The following is a 14,343-nucleotide window of genomic DNA, read 5'->3' on the forward strand; positions in this document are numbered from 1 at the left end:
GTCCCGTGTCCGGATGGGACTTTCCTTGGCGTGGAAGGCAAGCTTGGCGATACAGATATGTAGATCTCCTACCATTGCAACCGACTCTGTGTAACCCTAGCCCTCTCCGGTGTCTATATAAACCGGAGGGCTTAGTCCGTAGGACACAACATACATTACAACAATCATACCGTAGGCTAGCTTCTAGGGTTTAGCCTCCTTGATCTCGTGGTAGATCCACTCTTGTACTACCCATATCATCAATATTAATCAAGCAGGATGTAGGGTTTTACCTCCATCAAGAGGGCCCGAACCTGGGTAAAACATCGTGTCCCTTGTCTCCTATTACCATCCGCCTAGACGCACAGTTCAGGACCCCCTACCCGAGATCCGCCGGTTTTGACACCGACAGCTACATTCTTGATAAGCATCATCGTTCTAAATTTGCTCCTAAGTCTCATGAAGGTTTCCTACTAGGTTATGGCTCAAAGTCTCACACTTACCGTGTCTACAACAGTTTCACCCGAAAGGTTGAAGAGACGGTAGATGTGAAGTTTGATGAATCTAACGGCTCGCAAGTAGAACAATTTCCAATTGATGTAGGAGACAAAGATCCTTCGGAAGCAATCCAAGACTTGTCTATTGGCAAGGTTCGTCCAACGGAGGTGAAGGAGAGTACCTCGTCCGTCCAAGTGGAAGCTTCTACTTCACGACAAGGTGAACCAAGAGTTGATACGGAAGCATCCACAAGTGGGACACACCAAGATGAAGAAAACAAGGAAGTGCATCAAGATGAATGTCAACAACCTCCTTCTCCACCACGACAAGAGAACGACAACGCCAACAATGAAGAAGGCCAAGAAGAAGAACAAGATGAAGAATAAGTTCAACCAAGAACCAGCAAAAGCTTTCACGAGTTCGAGCAATAATTGCTAAAGACCATCCCGTCGAGCAAATCTACAATGATATTCAAACCGGGAGAATCACTCGCTCTAAAACTCGTTTAGCTAACTTTTGGGAAAACTATTCTTTCATCTCTAGCATTGAACCTATGAAGGTTGAAGAAGCATTGGAAGATCCGGATTGGATAAATGCAATGCATGAAGAGCTACACAACTTTGAGAGGAACCAAGTGTGGACATTGGTTGAGAAGCCCGACAACAACCACAACATCATCGGTACCAAATGGGTGTTTCGCAACAAGCAAGATGAAGATGGACAAGTAGTTCGCAACAAAGCACGTCTCGTCGCCCAAGGTTACACATAAGTCGAAGGTATGGACTATGGTGAGACTTATGCTCCCGTTGCTAGACTTGAGTCCATTCGCATCTTACTTGCCTATGCTAATCATCATGATATCACCTTGTACCAAATGGACATCAAAAGTGCTTTTCTAAATGGTGAAATAGAGGAGGAAGTTTATGTTAAGCAACCTCCCGGCTTTGTCAATCCTAAGAAACCCAATCATGTTTACAAACTTCACAAAGCTCTTTATGGTCTTAAACAAGCTCCTAGAGCTTGGTATAAATGCTTGACCAAGTTCCTTATTGAAAAAGGCTTTGAAATTGGGAAAATTGATTCTACTCTTTTTACTAAAAGGGTTAATGGAGAACTATTTGTGTGCCAAATCTATGTTGATGATATTATATTTGGTTCAACTAACCCTCATTTTAGTGAGAAGTTTGGGAAGCTAATGTCGGAGAAGTTTGAGATGTCTATGATGAGTGAACTCAAATTCTTTCTTGGTTTGCAAATCAAGCAAACTAAGGAAGGTACCTTTGTTTCTCAAACAAAGTACACCAAGGACTTATTCAAGAAGTTCAATATGCAAGAATGCAAAGGTATGTCTACACCCATGCCTACTAGTGGACATCTTGATTTGACCAAAGATGGTGAACCGGTTGATCAAAAGGTTTATCGCTCTATGATTGGTTCATTGTTATATCTATGTGCTTCACGTCCCGATATCATGTTAAGTGTGTGCATGTGTGCACGATATCAAGCTGCTCCTAAAGAATGCCATCTTAAGGCCGTGAAAAGGATAGTGAGATACTTAATCCATACACCAAACTTTGGCATTTGGTATCCTAAGAGGGCCTCTTTCGATCTTGTTGGCTATTCCGACTCGGACTATGCCGGAGACAAGGTTGATAGAAAGTCCACTTCGGGTACTTGTCAATTTCTTGGTAGATCTCTTGTGTCTTGGTCCTCCAAGAAACAAAACTTGGTATCCTTATCCACCGCCGAAGCAAAATACATTGCCGCTGGTTCATGTTGTGCTCAATTACTTTGGATGGCCCAAACTCTTAAAGATTATGGGATATATGTGAAACATGTTCCATTGCTTTGTGACAATGAAAGTGCTATCAAAATTGGTCATAATCCCGTGCAACATTCTCGAACTAAGCATATTGAAGTTCGTCATTATTTCATTCGAGATCATGTTGCTAAGGGTGACATTGATCTTAAGCATGTTCGCACCGAAAAGCAATTAGCGGATATATTCACTAAACCTCCTGATGAGAAAGTGTTTTGCAGGTTGAGAGGAGAATTGAAAATCATTGATGCTTCAAACTTGGAGTAGAAACTCCATTGGATACATGCAAGACATGAGCTTATGACTAATCCTTGATATTTCTCTTATGATGAAAATCTTATGTCTTGGATATATTTGCAACTTGCATGTTATCTAACCCATGTAGGTACTTGGTTGAATCAAATTCCATGAGATTGTAACCTATTCATATCTTGAGCAATCTCTACATCACCAAGTCTCTACACTAAGGTGGTTGAAGACAAGGAAGCACGAAACCACTCAAACACATCCTTTGACAAATTCTATGTTGAGCCTCATGATTGTCATTTTTGGATACACAAGTGCTCTTCCTTGCTAGAACTAACCTATGTAGGTAGATGGACTCAAATTTCAAGTGGTGCTCCCAATTCTTGATGAGCTACATCAACCTTGAGCAACCCACACAAGTTCAACTACATGGACTACACCACCAACCAAGGTATGTCATTCCATCTTAGAGGAGCTTTACTCCAAGTCATGAGATAAAGCAACTCGACAAGATGTGAATACATCAAAATGCTTAAACGAAAAATGGCAACCCCATTTTGAGCTTAAACGATGAGTATGACCTATGATCAAGTGATCTCACTTGACTCCTAAGTCAATATACTCTAACATAGGTGACTTTGTCGCCGACCATCTCTAGATGAAGTTCTCTGGTGTTCTTTTCTGTGTTTTTGCATTTTTCTCATGCATATTTGTTTCCCCTTTCAAAAAAAAACTTCATCTAGATTTCTTTCTGTTTGCTCTGCATTTTTCTACATTCAAATTCATTGCATATCTTTCAACAAATTCCTTGCAAATCTTTGTGAGATCTTACTAGTCTAGTGAGCTGCGGTGACAAGTGTTTTCTCTGCGATGAACTCGGTTCCACCGATTTGTTGTTTTCGGTCAAACTGAATCCTTTCGGTACAACCAAAGCATACCACTCGGTGCCACCGATTTCACAACAGGAAAAATAGTTTGCCACTTATTCCTTGATTCCTCTGATCTAGCTCCACTCAATGAATCTTGTCCTCTACAAGGATCACATTTTTATCACTGCTTTATGCTATGACTCAAGGACCAAACCCATTCGACAGATTCCAGAAAACCTTTCTTGGAAATTGATGTCAAAGGGGGAGAGAGAGATCACATCAAAGCTTATCATTTAGAGAGAGATCACATCGGAGAAAGAGTATATCACCTCCTCAGGGGGAGAGAGATCCTCAGGGGGAGAGAGAGATCTCCAGTGGGAGAGAATACTTAAGTAGAAAGTACTTCTCAAGGATCCCAGATGCTTGGTGTTCAAGAGGAGAGATGCCACATGTCTTCTTGAGGGGAGAGACATGTTCATATGATCTTTTGTGCTTATTTGCATTAGTTTGCACTAGCAAAAGAGCCCGTGCGTTGCAACGGGATAAAAACATAACACACACTCTTAACCCAACAACCATCACTCCATAGGTCCATCTCCTTTATATTTGTGAGGCATCATATTTGTGTTGCCACTTATCCTCCTTCTCACCCTCGCCAGCGATGGCCTCGGTGTTCACACAAAACAACAAAAAACGTGTTAGAATATGGTCAATCCTCATGTGTCTCTCTCTCTCCCTCTCTCCTCCCTCGCCCCCCCTCTCTCTCTCATTCTCGCAATGAGAAATCTGTTGTTTTCCCCTGCGACATTTTTCAGAGGTATGCATGTGTAGTTATTGATGTTTTCTTTTGCCTATATGGTTATAGTGGGGTGTTTATTTGCAATCTGGATCGCTGCCAGTACGAAAGAAAAACGGATCTTGCGCTAGAAATTATAAGTTTGCTTTCGAAACAATATTTAAAAAATATTTAACAGGTAAAATTAACATCATATTTAGATTCCACACATTTTTCTAATAAAATTTCATATATAATATGTTAAAATGGAATTTACGGTCTAAAAGATACGGATAATTTAGAAAATCATTTGTTTGATTTGAATATATTCCAAAATAATATTAAAAATACTTAATAGGTAAAAATAATCTCATATTCATATTCTACATATTTTTCTAATCAAATTTCATATATAACATGTTCAAATTGGAGTTACGGTTTAAAAGATATGGATGATTTAAAAAAGTATTTGTTTAACTTAAATATGTCCGCAGATGAATTACCTAAAACGTCAGGGTTTTTTTTCCGAAAAACGTAAAATAACGGTTCGGGTGTGACTTAAATCCGGACGGCGGGTTGATTTCAAGAAAACACAGGGACTTTTGTGTAAAATACGAAAAAACGATTCGTTTTGACTTAAAACAAGACCGCGGGCTGAATTCTCTGAAATAGAGGGACTTTTCTGAAAAATGCCATGACGGACGAAAGAAACCCAATTTGCTTTATTATTAGGTAAAGATTAGCTCTGTTCATTTATATCTTTCAGCTCTGATTTTCTGTTCCCTATCTTCTCCCAGTATCCCATGCTAGATTCAGGGGAGCAAGACATCTAAGGGAAAGAAATCATTTAAATTCATTGCATATCTTTACTCTTGGGGACATGTCTAATCCAATGTGGTTTCTTCTGTTTGCTCTGGCTAGTAGATGTACCTGTGTTATCTAACCTTGTTTACGCAGGTTCATTCCATCCTAAGCCAACTCAAGACTACAAGGTAACTATATGCATCACAATCATGTGTATGAGGAATTCTTGCTGATGTACATACTGTTTGCAAGAAGGACTCATGGGCATGAAGGTATTCTCTTTAGTATTCTTTGCTCTGATGCATATGGCCAAGATACATGTAACACATTGCCTACTCTATCATGGTTATGCTCTCACATGCTTCTATATTCCATATTCACATGATTGCATACATGTAGGGGGAGCCTATGCTTGTTACATGTCTTTCCAAAGCTTTACTTGCTATTCTTTATATCTTTATCTAAAGCTCTGATGTATGTTGTCATCAATTACCAAAAAGGGGGAGATTGAAAGCACAAGTGCTCCCTAGGTGGTTTTGGTAATTAATGTCAACATATCTCTTGTTGGACTAACACTTTTATCTAGTATGTTTCAGATAAGTTCAACAATGGAGTGGCATGGACTAGAGGATGTGGGAACTCCTTCAAGATGCTAAGGACGAAGGATTGGCTCAAGCTTCAAGCTCAAGACTCTTCATTTTCTATTTTAGTGATCCAAGATCACATTGAGTCTATAGGAAAAGCCAATACTATCAAGAAGGGATGAGGTGTTGCTTAATGAGTCTCTTGCTCCACAGTGCTTAGTGATATGCTCCAAAACCCTCAACTACTTTCCCACTTCCACACATTTGTCCTAAACCTAAAGTCAAACTCGGCCCCACTGATTCTTTCTATCCGGCGCCACCGAGTTTGGATGTCATAGCCACTGCCACAAAACCTAGGCAAATCGGTCTCACCGATAGGGATCTCGGTCTCACCGAGATGGGATTGTAATCTCTCTGTGTATGTCCATTACCAAAATCGGTCTCACCGAGTTTGAGCAATCGGTACTACCGAGATTACAATGCAAACTCTCTGGTTAACTTATTACCAAAATCGGTCCCACCGAGTTTGAGTAATCGGTCCTACCGAGTTTGCCCGACCAACTCTCTCGTAAGCTTATTACCAAAATCGGTCCCATCGAGTTTGTGTAATCGGTCTCACCAAGATTACGTAATGCCCTACCCCTAACCATATCGGTCCTACCGAGTTGCATTTCGGTCCCACCGAAAATCCTAACGGTCTCTAGGTTTACTAAATCGGTCCGACCGAGTTTGTTGATTCGGTCCCACCGAGTTTGGTAAATTGTGTGTAATGGTTAGATTTTGTGTGGACGCTATATATACCCCTCCACCTCCTGTTCATTCGTGGAGAGAGCCATCAGACTGAACCTACACTTCCAGCATACACTTTCTGAGAGAGAACTACCTACTCATGTGTTGAGGCCAAGATATTCCATTCCTACCATATGAATCTTGATCTCTAGCCTTCCCCAAGTTGCTTTCCACTCAAATCTTCTTTCCACCAGATCCAAAACCTATGAGAGACAGTTGAGTGTTGGGGAGACTATCATTCGAAGCACAAATGCAAGGAGTTCATCATCAACGCACCATTTGTTACTTCTTGGAGAGTGGTTTCTCCTAGATTGGCTAGGTGTCACTTGGGAGCCTCCGACAAGATTGTGGAGTTGAACCAAGGAGTTTGTAAGGGCAAGGAGATCGCCTACTTCGTGAAGATCTACCGCTAGTGAGGCAAGTCCTTCGTGGGCGACGGCCATGGTGGCATAGACAAGGTTGCTTCTTCGTGGACCCTTCGTGGGTGGAGCCCTCCGTGGACTCGCGCAACCTTTACCCTTCGTGGGTTGAAGTCTCCATCAACGTGGATGTACGCTAGCACCACCTATCGGAACCACGCCAAAAACATCCGTATCTCCAATTGCGTTTGAATCCTCCAAAACCCTTCCCTTTACATTCTTGCAAGTTGCATGGTTTACTTTCCGCTGCTCATATACTCTTTGCATGCTTGCTTGCTATGTATTTTGAATGTTAAACTTGTGCCTAAACTCCACTTAAACCTTAAGGAAACTTAAAAACTGCTACTTTGTCACTTAGTGTCTAATCACCCCCCCTCTAGACACCTCTTCTCAAGGCCCTAAAACTACCCTGCGACATAATACATGATTCGCCACGCGTACGCATGTACGAAGAGAAGGAAGCCGAGTTATATCGGCAGGATAATCTGGATACCCTGGAGGAGGAGCGCGATGTCGCAAAAGCCCGTTCCGCATTTTATCAGCAGCAGGCTCGGTGATATCAAAGCAGAGAAGTGCGGGCCAAAACTTACAATATTGGCGAGCTCGTTCTGCGCCTACTGGAGAAGAAGAAGGACAAACTCAAACCCAGGTGGGAGGGTCCCTTCGTCATTGACAAAGTTCTCACCAGAGGAGCGTACCGTCTACGTAAGGCATCTGGTAACAGACTCGAGCCGAACCCATGGAACACGGCTAGACTCCGGAGATTCTACGCCTAATGCCGAACGTAGTGTTCGTCTTCTCACCCCTCCTTTTTAATTATGCTCCACCTCTGTTTCTCTCCTTTCTCGCACCTTTTTCTCTTCACACAAAGTGTTCAACACAATGCGGATTCCCGGATCATCCTGGCCATACTATGTGTGCAAGCTGTACCTGGGGGCTTCCTATTCGGAAGCTAGACATAATTACTTTAATGGCTTTCTGCCCATCGCATACGCGTTCTTTTTCCGTATGTGCCTTTTTTTTCACCATTATATGCATCGATATGACTTAAGATGCGGCCAAGCTGGGTTGCCTGGCTCTTGTGTTTATGCCCTACGTTCCTGTTAATTCGGCTAGGGCATAAGGGGAGCACCTCTATGAGTGTTACTGCCGGTTAAGCCGGATGTGTACCTCAGACTGGGTGAAGCCGAAAGCTAGTTTCCTTAAGATATTCGATCGGTGAACAAAGGATGTATTCGTTGGTTACACAAAAAATACCCCAGAAGCTTTTTATCTTGCGCCATCGCGCGCAGTCCGGACATGTGCATCGACACATGGATACCTAGGGAAAGGAACCCCTAACGGAACTATTCTCCCTGGAAGATGTTTCTTGCTATCCATGCAATATAACATAACTTGTTGGGTACTTGTCTGTTCAAGCACCTATGACCCCTACGCCTGGAATCCACGCATACCCTGGTTTTTGTATAACCGAGCGGGTATTTGGACACACCCCAGACTATAGGATCCGGGGGCTGAAGCGAAAAGGTCTGCCATGACAAATGATTTCAATCCGGCTAGAGGCTACTCATGCCAATTAAATTACACAGTCACTAAGACTGACTATATTCCTCCTCTTTACCATCTAACAGGCTATCTAGCCTACAATCCTGCTGAGAATACTTAGCGGCCAACGCTACCTGGTCATATACCAAACTCACGTGAATTTCTTGCCCATCGAGCCCCGCCGGTCCCACTTCGGCCATATGGTTTGGGTCCAGCTTGGTGTAGCACGTCTTAACCATTGCCTAGGCTTCTCTTGCTCCTTGCCGGCAGGCTGATATCTTCCACAGACGGAAGCGCCACCGGGCTCCTTGAAGCAGGTCCGCAAGCTCCCCCATGCCATTCGGCAGAAGGCTTGATGACCCCAAGGCCTGAGCAACGCCGTGCATCACCTGCCGAGCACGTTCGTGCATCTGCGACAGTTCTTGCAGCAAATCACCTGTAGATGAGGGCATCTCCTCTTCAGGGCGACCCGTTAACATTCCTGCAAGGAAAAATCTTTTCAATAAACTTCCTCGCCGAACTATCAAATAGTTCGCTTGAGCTCTTACCATAAATGCCGCGTAGAAGCTTTTTGTTCTCCTTCACGGAGTTCGCCAGTTGAGAGGGGACGTCCTTTAATTCGACGTCCAGCCGAATATTGGCATCTTGCAGCTTGTTCCTCTCTTGTGCCACTTGCGTAAGGATGCGCTCGCCAGCCTTTAGCTGCATTTTGAGATGCGAGTCGTCATCCGTTACGCCCTCCAGATTCACCCCGGGATTGTCTGCAGAACTTTCTGTTAGACTAATCATACCAGCCACTTATTAACTGGTACATCTGCGTACAACGGATACAAGCATTACCAGAGGGGGCCTTCTGGGATTCCTCTAACTTGGCAACCGCGTCCATCAACTGGGCCTCACATACCTCCAGCTCCCAAGCCAATTGTTCATTCTTGTCAACAAGGACCTGTTCATAAGTTGATCCTTCAAAAAGTTGTCCCAACTATTTCAAGTCTCAGGGGCTACTACTATACATACTTATCAAAATTTCTTACCCGTATGTCTTTGGTATACTGGTTTGTCGCTTGGGCAAGCCCGCCTCGAGCAGCTCAGACATATGCATCCGCCGAATTGAAGGCATTAAAAGCCTCTTCGGAAAAGATGTTGTTCCGGAGCACGGCCCTCCGGCGCCGGTGATTCATGGTGCTCTCCACTTCGGAGTTCGTGGCCGAACACATATCTGCATCCTCCGTCAGGGGGCTATGCGGTGTTGGCCCCGTGTCCGCCTTCGCTCCCGAAGCCGGTTCTGGAACATGGTTGGTGGAGGAATGATTGGTGGGGTCCCCGGATATAGTCCGGTTATTCCTCTTCCTGCCAGACACAAGGGGGCGCTGTCATATTTCAAATTCCGTAAATGGCGGGACAGGTCATTACTTTACCTCTATAGCGGTGTGTCAACCCTCACCGCCTTCCTCTTGAGCCTGCCCGATCCGGACGCCCGTGGTTGACGAGTCCTTAGGGGCTCGGCCCTTCGCTCTGACCGTCGTTTCTGCAAATAGAGCGACGCTTCAAGGGTAAATTATAATACTTGGGGGGAGTCCTCTTCGGAGGATAGGGTTTTTTAGCCCAGCTTACAAGCGATGCGGGGAGCAGTCTAGGGTAGTCGGCCATAATGGCCACTAGGGCGCCATCCCAGCTTGCCTGATAAAACACCCCGTTGACAAGCTCCTCTGTAATATCCGGGTCTACCTTGAGTCCCGGATCTAAGGCCCTTCCAGGGTCCTCTGGTTGCGGGGAGGTGCTGAAGATTCCCTCTACGGCCCTCCTTAGTTCCTGCTCAGAAGCATTGATGCAAGTAATCTCGGCGAAAGGATGCTAGAGTAAGCAAAGCTGGGAAAAGAATGGCAACTTACCCACTCTGGGGGTTGTACATGGAGAATCCGTCCCGCGTTTTTATGCGGAGGAATTCCTCCTCTTCCCCTTTGTACAAATCGGACAATATCCTCGCCAAAGCAGGAGCAGAGTCTGGACCCTTACGTCCACAACGGGTGGCGTCGTCTTCCCTGTTGAAATGCCACATGGGCTTCCCCCGATATTGGAGGGGTTGCAGTCCTCGCCTTATGCATATCGCCATGACCTCGACTATCGTTAGTCCGGGAATGGCCAGCGACTTTATCTTGTTCATCTGGAGGTATACCTCCTTTGTGTCCTCTTCTTGAGGGCCCCCGGGGCTCCAGCTTAAGCATGCCCTCGGCGGGGCGTTGCTGAACTTGGGGAGACCTATACGGACTGGATCTGGAAGGGGAATGTCATTTATATAGAACCACTCTGAAGGCCAGTTTTCTGGTGCCTTCTCAGGAGTGCCGGATAGGTATCCGGTCTCGGCAATGCGCCATACTTCGGCCCCGCCCACTTGACATAGGGAATCTCCCTGGGTGCGGGGGACAAGGCAGAACAGCTTCCTCCATAATCTGAAGTGCGGTTCGCAGCCTAAAAATAGCTTGCAAAGGGCGACATATCCCGCTATGTGCAAAATAGAGGCCGGGGTAAGGTTGCGTAACTGGAGGACGTAAAACTCCAGGAGCCCACGAAGAAACGGGTGGATAGGAAACCCGACGCCCCTTAGCAAATGCGAGATGAGGCATATCCGCTCGTCCAGAGATGGGCTGGGAGATCCCTCAGCCTGTTCCCCTCCATCATAAGTGGCTATGCCAGCTCGGACGGAGACCATGAACGCCGGTGGGAGAAACCCTTGGGTCTGTAGCTTTACCAAGCGGCTGTGAGGAACTGAGCACTCTCCCCAATCCCCCGGCTTAGAGCGAGAAGGGCAAGCAGATGAACTGCGACGCCCGGCCATGTTGGAATGGTTTTTCGCGGAGCGCTCTAGGATGCTAGCTCGAGGGAGGAGAGTGAGGTTTGGATCTAAAAATCCCTGTCCCTCTAAATAGATGGCTGGCCCGGGGGATCGAGGGTGGCATATGCAAAAATGCCTCGACTCCTCGCAATCGCTCGACACGTGGAGATGGTCATTACTAAGGCGCTGAAGCCGAGGAGCACAACGTTGATTGGAGGCCGGACATAATTTGTCGTAACAGGTACTTTGGAGTGTTCGGAGAAGGAACCTGCCTTGCAATGCCGAAGACAATACTGCGCGCCAGACTCATCGTCATTGAAGCCTGGTTCAGGGGCTACCGAGTGAGTCCTGGATTAGGGGGTATCCGGACAGCTAGACTGTGTACAACGTCCGGACTATTGAAGCATGAAGATACAAGACTCAAGACTTCGGCCCGTGTCCGGATGGGACTATCCTTCGCATGGAAGGCAAGCTTGGCGATCCGGATATTATATTTCCTTCCTTGTAACCGACTCCATGTAAACCCCAGCCCTCTCCATTGTCTATATAAATCGGAGAGGTTGGTTCTTAGAAGGCCGATCACAATTACATTCATACCATCATAGGCTAGCTCTTAGGGTTTAGCCTCTACGATCTCGTGGTAGATCTGCTCTTGTACTATCCATATCATCAATATTAATCAAGCAGGAAGTAGGGTTTTACCTCCATCGAGAGGGCCCGAACCTGGGTAAACATCCGTGTCCCTTGCTTCCTGTTACCATCATCCTTGACGCACAGATCGGGACCCCCTACCCGAGATCCGCCGGTTTTGACACCGATAGTCTCACCGTCAGCCTCCTCGCGCAGAGCTCATCTTCACCGCGAAAATCGCCTTGGCTAGAGGTCTCACCGTATGCCTCCTCATGTTGACCTCATCGCCCTACGGTCTCACAGTGCAAGCGCCATCGCATGGCCGTCAATCTACAAACCTCGCCAGAACCGGTTCGATGGCACTGCCTTGCTGTTTACCACCAGGTGCTATCTATCTAGTTATTCAACCATATGTATTGCTTTGACAAAAAATGTCCACATCTGCCAATAATATCTTATGTAGACAAATCAATGATGCCACAGTCGCATCGTCGGTTCGCTGCTCCAGCCTCATCGTGGATCATCATCACACAACCTCATCACGCATGCCTCACCGCGTAATCTCATCGCGCGGGCCTCATCGACGGGCTCGGACTACAGCACGCGAGCTTCCACCCGTGAACCTCAAACCGTAATCCTCGCCGCAACCGGCTAGAGGGCTTTGCCTCACCTCTTATGGACACAAGCGCCATTTATTTATTCATTTATTTTTCTCACCCCTCTGATTTTTGAGAATTTTTTTGCTAGTATACTCTAATATGCATATTACAATCAGGACATACATCACATCACTGAGCTGGCCTCACACTGGCTCCTCACATCCAGACCGACCTCGCTGCAATGGCTCGAGGGCTCTGGTTCCGTCATGCCTATCTTTTTTTTAAACTATGATGATTTTTATAGCAAATTCGGAAACTATACACCCTAATGCAGAAAAATCAAAAGTATCACCCCGTCGGCCTCCTGTTGGCCGAAGAAGGACTTTTCGGTCTACTGTAGGCCGAAGAGGGACTTTTCGGCCAACCGTTGGCCAAAAAGGACTTTTCGGCCAAGAGTTGGCCAAAGAGTCCCTCTTCGGCCAACACATGCCCTACTGTTTTAGAAAATTCATATCAATTAGGATTTTAGTACTTTAATTTGATTCTTTTTGCAGTAGATTAGAAATTTTATGAAGTTTCTGTAGATATCAAGTTTGACTAGATTTGAAAGTTTGAATTTGAATTTTCATGAATTTGCTCAAATCACTAGATTGCCTATAATTTGAGCTAGGAGTATTTTTTTAGATGATTCTTTTTGCTACTGGTTCTTTGTGACTTTATTTGTCAGTAGTAATTAATTGGCGAATTTTATAATTATTTAAAATTAGGTTTTTATGAAAATAGTTATGTTTTAGTGTTTTATAGGTTTTATGCTATTTCTTTTAATTTTAGTTGCTTTAAATTGTTTTCTTTAGTTTTTTTGACATATTCTTTTTGTTTCTGTTTAGTTATCAGTAGCTATTTTAATTGTAGTATATTTTGTATTTTATTTCTTAGCCTACTAGAAAACTTGTTTTGAGCTTCATAGGAGTTTATATTTAAAAGTGCCTTATAAATCTTGTACAACCATTGCTGTTATATACATGAAAAAAAAACTTTTCAGCAATCTCTTTACCTCCATTTTCTTTCCCGTCATCTTCTTTGCCGCCATTTTCTCCCGCCATTCACTCCCGCCATTTTCTTTCCCACCATTCTCTCCCGCCACACTAAGGAGTTCTGCATCGACGGAGGATGACTATGATGCCTTCATGTGGAGTGTGAAACACTTTGTGAGAGAAGTCATAAGTGTGAAACACTCTCTGATGATGACGACAAAATTGCAAACACTAATGACTTCTCTCAGACAGTGCTTCACACTCTACCAGCAGCACCGACACAGGAGACATCGACTGTGTCAGACGATGTTATGTACGGTCGTGGACACCATGAGGCTCGTTTTATAAGTTGAGAAGTGAAGATGGCGAGAAAGAAGATGGCGGGAAAGAAGATGGCGAGAGAGAATGGCGGGAAATAAAATGGCAGGAGATAATGGCAGGAAATAAAATGGCAGGAGAAAATGGAGGGAGAGAATGGCGGCAAATAAAATGATGGGAAAGAAAATGGCAGGAGAAAATGGCGGCAAAGAAGGGCGGGAGAAAATGGCGGCAAAGAAAATAGCGGGGGAAAATGGAGGGAAAGAACGACGGGAAAGAAAATGGAGGATAAAAGAAACAAAATACAAAAAAATACTACAAATAAAATATCTACTAACAACTTAACAGAAACTAAATGAATATGTCAAAAAAATAAAGAAAACAATTTAAAGCAATTAAAATTAAAAGAAGTAGCACAAACCCTATAAAACACTAAAACATAACTGTTTTTGTAAAAAACTAATTTTAAATAATCCTAAAATTCACCTATTAATTACTACCGATAAACAAAGTCACAAAGAACCAGTAGCAAAAAGAACCATCTAAAAAGAATACTCCTAGCTCAAATTATAAGCAATCTAGTGATTTGAGCAAATTCATGA

The sequence above is a fragment of the Triticum aestivum genome, chromosome 3B, assembly GCF_018294505.1.
Source record: "Triticum aestivum cultivar Chinese Spring chromosome 3B, IWGSC CS RefSeq v2.1, whole genome shotgun sequence".
Taxonomy (NCBI): Eukaryota; Viridiplantae; Streptophyta; class Magnoliopsida; order Poales; family Poaceae; genus Triticum; species Triticum aestivum.